Source organism: Salmo salar, chromosome ssa19 (assembly GCF_905237065.1).
Source record: "Salmo salar chromosome ssa19, Ssal_v3.1, whole genome shotgun sequence".
Taxonomy (NCBI): Eukaryota; Metazoa; Chordata; class Actinopteri; order Salmoniformes; family Salmonidae; genus Salmo; species Salmo salar.
Window position 1 is genome coordinate 87733886 of NC_059460.1, and position 8069 is coordinate 87741954.

Genomic DNA, 8069 nt, shown 5'->3' on the forward strand with positions numbered 1-8069 from the left:
GCAGACTCGAGCTATTGCTCGCCTGTGGTAGAATACCTCATGATAAGCTGTAGACCACACAATCTACCAAGAGAGTTCTCATCTATATTATTCGTAGCCATCAATTTACCACCACAAACCGATGCTGGCACTAACACCGCACTAAACAAGCTGTTTAAGGCCATAAGCAAACAAGAAAATTCTCATCCAGAAGTGGCGCTCCTAGTGGCCAGGGACTTTATTACACGCAAACTTATATCCGTTTTATCGTATTCCTACTAGCATGTCAAAATATGCAACCAGAGAAAAAATATTTAAAAAAATTAACTAGACCAACTTAATCCACACACAGAGACGCATACAAAGCTCTCCCTTGCCCTCCATTTGGCAAATCTGACCATAATTCTATCCTCCTGATTCCTGCTTACAAGCAGGAATTCATCCAATGTTTACCACCTCAGTCACCGGCTTCATCAATAAGTGCATAGACGAAGTCGTCCCCACAGTGACCATACGTACATATTCCAACCAGAAGCCATGGATTACAGGCAACATCCACACCGCGCTAAAGGCTAGAGCTGCCGCTTTCAAGGAGCGGGACACTAATCCAGACGCTTCAAAGAAATCCCGCTATGCCCTCAGACGAACAATCAAACAGGCAAAGCTTCAATACAGGATTAAGATTGAATCTTACTACATCAGCTCTAACGCTCGTCGAGCCAATCAGATGGGCTAAATGCCTTTTATGCTCGCTTTGAGGCAAGCAACACTGAAGCATTCATGAGCGCACCAGCTGTTCCGGACAACTGCGTGATCACGCACTCCGTAGCTGATATGAGCAAGACCTTAAAACAGGTCAACATTTACAATGCCGCTGGGCCCGACGGATTACCAGGATGTGTAATCAGAGCATGCGCGGACAAACTGGCAAGTGTCTTCAATTACATTTTGAACCTCTCCCTGAGTCTAATACCTACATGTTTCAAAAACACTACCATTGTCTCCGTGCCCAAGAAAGCGAAGGTAACCTGCCTAAATGACTACCGCCCTGTAGCACTCACGTCAGTAGCCATGAAGGGCTTTGAAAGGCTGGTCATTGCTCACATCAACATCATCATCCCAGAAACCCTACACCCACTCCAAATTGCATACTGCCCCAACCGATCCACAAATGATACACCCTCTATTGCACTCCACACTGCTCTTTCCCACCTGGACCAAAGGAACACCTATGTGAGAATGCTATTCATTGACTACAGCTCAGCATTCAACACCATAGTGCCCACGAAGCTCATCACTAAGCTAAGGATCCTGGGACTAAACACCTCCCTCTGCAACTGGATCCTGGACTTCCTGACGGGCCGTCCCCAGTTGGTAAGGGTAGGTAACAACACATCTGCCACGCTGATCCTTAATCCATTTTAGAATAAGGCTGTAACGTAACAAAATGTGGAAAAGGTCAAGGGGTCTAAATACTTTCTGAAGACACTGTATATAACAATTATTGGCTATACAGCTAGCTAGCTAAGTTTACAAGCTAACAGTGAGGACAAACAATAATACAACAATTTACTGTTGTAAATCTCAAACTGAAACTGGTTTAACTACAAAACTATTTGCCTAAGCATGCCTGATAGACAGACATGGCCATAGCTAGATACTGTCTACCTACCTAGGTACATTTGTACAATCTGGTCACTGTGCAAAGGTTGATGGTCATGCCATATTTATTTCTATTAGGCTAGATATTGTTCTAAATGTAATCTCATTGCTGTGTACATGTATGCATGTTCAACTATTCTAACCTAATATTGATGTTATGCTGGCACAATTCAAGTGTTGTTCAAATCTGTTCAATAGAGTAAATGTATCATTTTTTGTCTTCTAGACAATACTATGTGGTGCCTGGGCTTCTTCCTGGAGTGGATTCTAGATACTGAAACAGAATTCCTTTGCCTGCGTGTGTCATTGTAGCAGAACTGTATCCAGTGAAGTGTATTCCTCTCGAGGGATTAGACATCATGCTGGATTTCAAGCAGATGATTCATGAGGAGCTGAATGGCAGTTTGATCGATCATGACAACACTCCTCCCACAGCTGTGCAAGTATTCCCTGAACTTAGTGTGTTCCTTTGTGAATGGCAGTTTCATCATGACCACCTCTCCCATCATCTGCTGATCACCAGTTCTCTTAGCCACAGACTGTTACACCAGTTAGTGTGATTTAACCACAGATTGTTGGTCTCCATTACTGGCAGTTAAATGATAGGTACTGTTTGGTGCATCATAGAGAATTTTCAACCAATCTCAGCAACGCAGTCTTCATCCTCGATATGTGGAAACAGGAGTCCAATAAAATGTCCAGTTGCAGGGCATCAGTTTTAATTTAGAAAATGCTCTGTTATTATAATAAAAAATAAATCGAGGAAGTAAACATACAACACTTTAGGATGGACGCCCTGTAATAAGGAACCATCATAACATCTAAACTCAGCAAAAAAAGAAACGTCGCTTTTTCAGGACCCTGTCTTTCAAAGATCATTTGTAAAAATCCAAATAACTTCACATATCTTCATTGTAAAGGGTTTAAACACTGTTTCCCATGCTTGTTCAATGAACCATAAACAATTAATGAACATGCACCTGTGGAACGGTCGTTAAGACACTAACAGCTTACAGACGGTAGGCAATTAAGGTCACAGCTATGAACTCTTAGGACACTAAAGAGGCCTTTCTACTGACTCTGAAAAACACCAAAAGAAAGATGCCCAGGGTCCCTGCTCATCTGCATGAACGTGCCTTAGGCATGCTGCAAGGAGGCATGAGGACTGCAGATGTGGCCAGGGCAATAAATTGCCATGTCTGTGCTGTGAGACGTCTAAGACAGCGCTACAGGGAGACAGGACGGACAGCTGATCATCCTCGCAGTGGCAGACCACGTGTAACAACACCTGCACAGGATCAGTACATCCGAACATCACACCCGAGGGACAGGTACAGTATGGCAACAACAACTGCCCGAGTTACACAAAGAACGCACAATCCCTCCATCAGTGCTCAGACTGTCCGCAATAGGCTGAGAGAGACTGTACTGAGGACTTGTAGGCCTGTTGTAAGGCAGGTACTCACCAGATATCACTGGCAACAACGTCACCTATGGGCACAAACCCACTGTCGCTGGACCAGACAGGACTGGCAAAAAGTGCTCTTCACTGACGAGTCACGGTTTTGTCTCACTAGGGGTGATGGTCGGATTCCCGTTTATCGTCAAAGGAATGAGCGTTACACCGAGGCCTGTACTCTGGAGCGGTCCGTCATGGTCTGGGGCGGTGTGTCACAGCATCATCGGACTGAGCTTGTTGTCATTGCAGGCAATCTCAACGCTGTGCGTTACAGGGAAGACATCCTCCTCCCTCATGTGGTACCCTTCCTGCAGGCTCATCCTGACATGACCCTCCAGCATGACAATGCCACCAGCCATACTGCTCGTTCTCTACGTTATTTCCTGCAAGACAGGAAGGTCAGTGTTCTGCCATGGCCAGCGAAGAGCCCGGATCTCAAACCCATTGAGCACATCTGGGACCTGTTGGATCGGAGGGTGAGGGCTAGGGCCATTCCTCCCAGAAATGTCCAGGAACTTGCAGGTGCTTGGTGGAAGAGTGGGGTAACATCTCACAGAAAGAACTGGCAAATCTGGTGCAGTCCATTAGGAGATACACTGCAGTACTTAATGCAGCTTGTGGCCACACCAGATACTGACTGTTACTTTTGATTTTGACCCCCCCCCATCCCCTTTGTTCAGGGACACATTATTCCATTTCTGTTAGTCACATGTCTGTGGAACTTGTTCAGTTTATGTCTCAGTTGTTGAATCTTGTTATGGTCATACAAATATTTACACATGTTAATTTTGCTGAAAATCAACGCAGTTGACAGTGAGAGGACGTTACTTTTTTTTGCTGAGTTTAGAAGCCCTGCCCAGTCTGATGACCATCAGATCTTCTAGAAGCCCTGTCCATGAGGACCATCATAACACCTAGAAGCCCTGTCCATGAGGACCATCAGATCTTCTAGAAGCCCTGCCCAGTCTGATGACCATCATAACTTCTAGAAGCCCTGCCCATGAGGATCATCAGAATTTCTAGAAGCCCTGCGACTGTGTGGCTGAGGACAGCAATATTTTTCAGTCACACAAATAATCATTTGAAAGAACAATGACAGCTGCAAGGTCAAGGCTTTTCTGATTCCTTCCAGATCAGTTTGTCTTATGTCGCTCACTTCTAGATACAGTGCATTTGGAAAGTATTCAAACCCCTTCCCAGATTTTGTTACGTTAAAGCCTTATTCTAAAATGAATTAAATCAATGTTTTTCCTCATCAATCTACACACAGTACCCCATAATGACAAAGCAAAAACAGGTTTAGAATTAAAATGTATAAAAAACAGATACCTTATTTACATAAGTATTCAGACCCTTTGCTATGAGACTCGAAATTGAGCTCAGGTGCATCCTGTTTCCATTGATAATACTTGAGATGTTTCTACAACTTGATTGGAGTCCACCTGTGGTAAATTTAATTGATTGGACATGATTTGGAAAGACGCACACCTGTCTATATAAGGTCCCACAGTTGACAGTACATGTCAGAGCAAAAACCAATCCATGAGGTCGAAGGAATTGTCCGTAGAGCTCAGAGACATGATTGTGTTGAGGCACAGATCTGGGGAAGGGCACCAAAACATGCCTGCAGCAAGAACACAGTGGCCTCCATAATTCTAAACCTGTTTTCGCTCGTCTTCCCTGTGGCTCAGTTGGTAGAGCATGGTGTTTGCAACGCCAGGGTTGTGGGTTCGATTCCCACGGGGGGGCCAGTACAAAAAAAAAAAAATTTTTTTTTAAATGTATGCATTCACGACTGTAAGTCGCTCTGGATAAGAGCGTCTGCTAAATGACTAAAATGATCATTCTTAAATGGAAGAAGTTTGGACCCACCAAGACACTTCCTAGAGCTGGCTGCCTGCCCAAACTGAACAATCGGGGAAGAAGGGCCGATGGTCACTCTGGCAGAGCTCCAGAGTTCCTCTGTGGAGATGGGAGAATCTTCCAGAAGGACAACCATCTCTGCAGCACTCCACCAATCAGGCCTTTATGGTACTGTTGCCAGACGGAAGCCACTCCTCAGTAAAAGACACATGACAGCCCGCTTCAATTTTGCCAAAAGGCACCTAAAGGACTCTCAGACCATGAGAAATAAGATTATCTGGTCTGATGAAACCAAGATTGAACTCTGTGGCCTGAATGTAAAGTGTCACGACTGGAGGAAACCTGGCACCATCCCTATGGTGAAGCATGGTGGAGGCAGCATCATGCTGTTGGGATGTTTCTCAGCGGTAGGGACTGGGAGACTAGTCAGGATCGAGAGAAAGATGAGCGGAGCAAAGTACAGAGAGATCCTTGATGAAAACCTGCTCCAGAAGGTTCACCTTCCAACAGGACAACGACCCTAAGCACACAGCCAAGACAACGCAGGAGTGGCTTCAGGACAAGACTGAATGTCCTTGAGTGGCCCAGCCAGAGCCTGGACTTGAACCCAATCAAACATCTCTGGAGAGACCTGAAAATAGCTGTGCAGCAACGCACCCCATCCAACCTGACAGAGCTTGAGAGGATCTGCAGAGAAGAAACTCCCCAAATACAAGCTTGTAGCGTCATACCCAAGAAGACTCCTCACACCATTAGCAGCTGTAATCGCTGCCAAAGGTGCTTCAACAAAGTACTGAGTAAAGGGTCTGATTACTTATGTATATGTGATATCAGTTTTATTTTTAATACATTTGCAAAAATTTCTAAAAACCTGTTTTTGCTTCATCATTGTGGGGTATTGTGTGTCGATTGATTAGAGAGAAAAAAAGCATTTAATACATTTTAGAATAAAGTTGTAACGTAACAAAAGGTGGGAAAAGGGAAGGGGTCTGAATACTTTCCGAATGCTCTGTGTGTTAGTTCACTGTTGAAATTGCCATGGACAACCATGTCACTTGTAAAGTATTTGACCAGAGTATTTAAGTGAGAATGAGTGCAGAGGTTGTTGCATTTCTATGAGACTGCACACAGCATTAGTGTCGCGTTCCCTTGCTCAGATGTTGCATGGAACGGTTGCGTGCCAGACTGCTATAATATATGTGGTTAGCTGATACGTAGAGAATACCTTTCCCTGCCTTGTCAGATCAGGCGTATGTCTGAGCATGGGAACATAACCAATGTAATGTCTCCTTCCCCACCCATACTAATGGAACACAGACCACTAGAATAGTAGTGTAGTTTCCCTTTGGAGGGGAAATAGAAAATCCCTAAATTACAGGGTGAACATGTCTGTTGTCTCGAGCACAAATTCATTCGTTGTAAAGAAAACTGTCATTCTGCCCTCTGGTGGACAGTTGTAATACAATATGAGTTGCAAAAATCACACCCTATTCCCCATATAGTGTCTAGGGCCCTAGCATCACTGCTTTAGACCAGTTCTCAAACCGCTCCTCTGGGACCCCCAGCCATTCCATGATCTATTCCAGAGCCATCACACCTGGTCAACTAATCAGCAATCCTTTGACTAGGTAAATCAGGTGAGCTAGTTCAGGGCTACAATAAAAATGGTGAAACGTCTGGGGTTGACCAAGGAGAGGTTTGAGAAACACTGGTCTAGGGCAATTTATTTTAACAAGGCAAGTCAGCAAGGGGCCTGGTCTAAAGCAGTGAGGCAGGCTAGGGGCCTGGTCTAAAGCAGTGAGGCAGGCTAGGGGCCTGGTCTAAAGCAGTGAGGCAGGCTAGGGGCCTGGTCTAAAGCAGTGAGGCTAGGGGCCTGGTCTAAAGCAATGCAGGCTAGGGGCCTGGTCTAAAGCAATGCAGGCTAGGGGCCTGGTCTAAAGCAGTGAGGCAGGCTAGGGGCCTGGTCTAAAGCAGTGAGGCAGGCTAGGGGCCTGGTCTAAAACAGTGAGGCGGCTAGGGGCCTGGTCTAAAGCAGTGAGGCAGGCTAGGGGCCTGGTCTAAAGCAGTGAGGCAGGCTAGGGGCCTGGTCTAAAGCAGTGAGGCAGGCTAGGGGCCTGGTCTAAAGCAGTGAGGCAGGCTAGGGGCCTGGTCTAAAGCAGTGAGGCAGGCTAGGGGCCTGGTCTAAAGCAGTGAGGCAGGCTAGGGGCCTGGTCTAAAGCAGTGAGGCTAGGGGCCTGGTCTAAAGTAATGCAGGCTAGGGGCCTGGTCTAAAGCAATGCAGGCTAGGGGCCTGGTCTAAAACAGTGAGGCTAGGGGCCTGGTCTAAAACAGTGAGGCTAGGGGCCTGGTCTAAAGCAGTGAGGCTAGGGGCCTGGTCTAAAGCAGTGAGGCTAGGGGCCTGGTCTAAAGCAGTGAGGCTAGGGGCCTGGTCTAAAGCAGTGAGGCTAGGGGCCTGGTCTAAAGCAGTGAGGCTAGGGGCCTGGTCTAAAACAGTGAGGCTAGGGGCCTGGTCTAAAACAGTGAGGCTAGGGGCCTGGTCTAAAGCAGTGAGGCTAGGGGCCTGGTCTAAAGCAGTGAGGCTAGGGGCCTGGTCTAAAGCAGTGAGGCTAGGGGCCTGGTCTAAAGCAGTGAGGCTAGGGGCCTGGTCTAAAGCAGTGAGGCTAGGGGCCTGGTCTAAAGCAGTGAGGCTAGGGGCCTGGTCTAAAGCAGTGAGGCTAGGGGCCTGGTCTAAAGCAGTGAGGCTAGGGGCCTGGTCTAAAGCAGTGAGGCTAGGGGCCTGGTCTAAAGCAGTGAGGCTAGGGGCCTGGTCTAAAGCAGTGAGGCTAGGGGCCTGGTCTAAAGCAGTGAGGCTAGGGGCCTGGTCTAAAGCAGTGAGGCTAGGGGCCTGGTCTAAAGCAGTGAGGCTAGGGGCCTGGTCTAAAGCAGTGAGGCTAGGGGCCTGGTCTAAAGCAGTGAGGCTAGGGGCCTGGTCTAAAGCAGTGAGGCTAGGGGCCTGGTCTAAAGCAGTGAGGCTAGGGGCCTGGTCTAAAGCAGTGAGGCTAGGGGCCTGGTCTAAAGCAGTGAGGCTAGGGGCCTGGTCTAAAGCAGTGAGGCTAGGGGCCTGGTC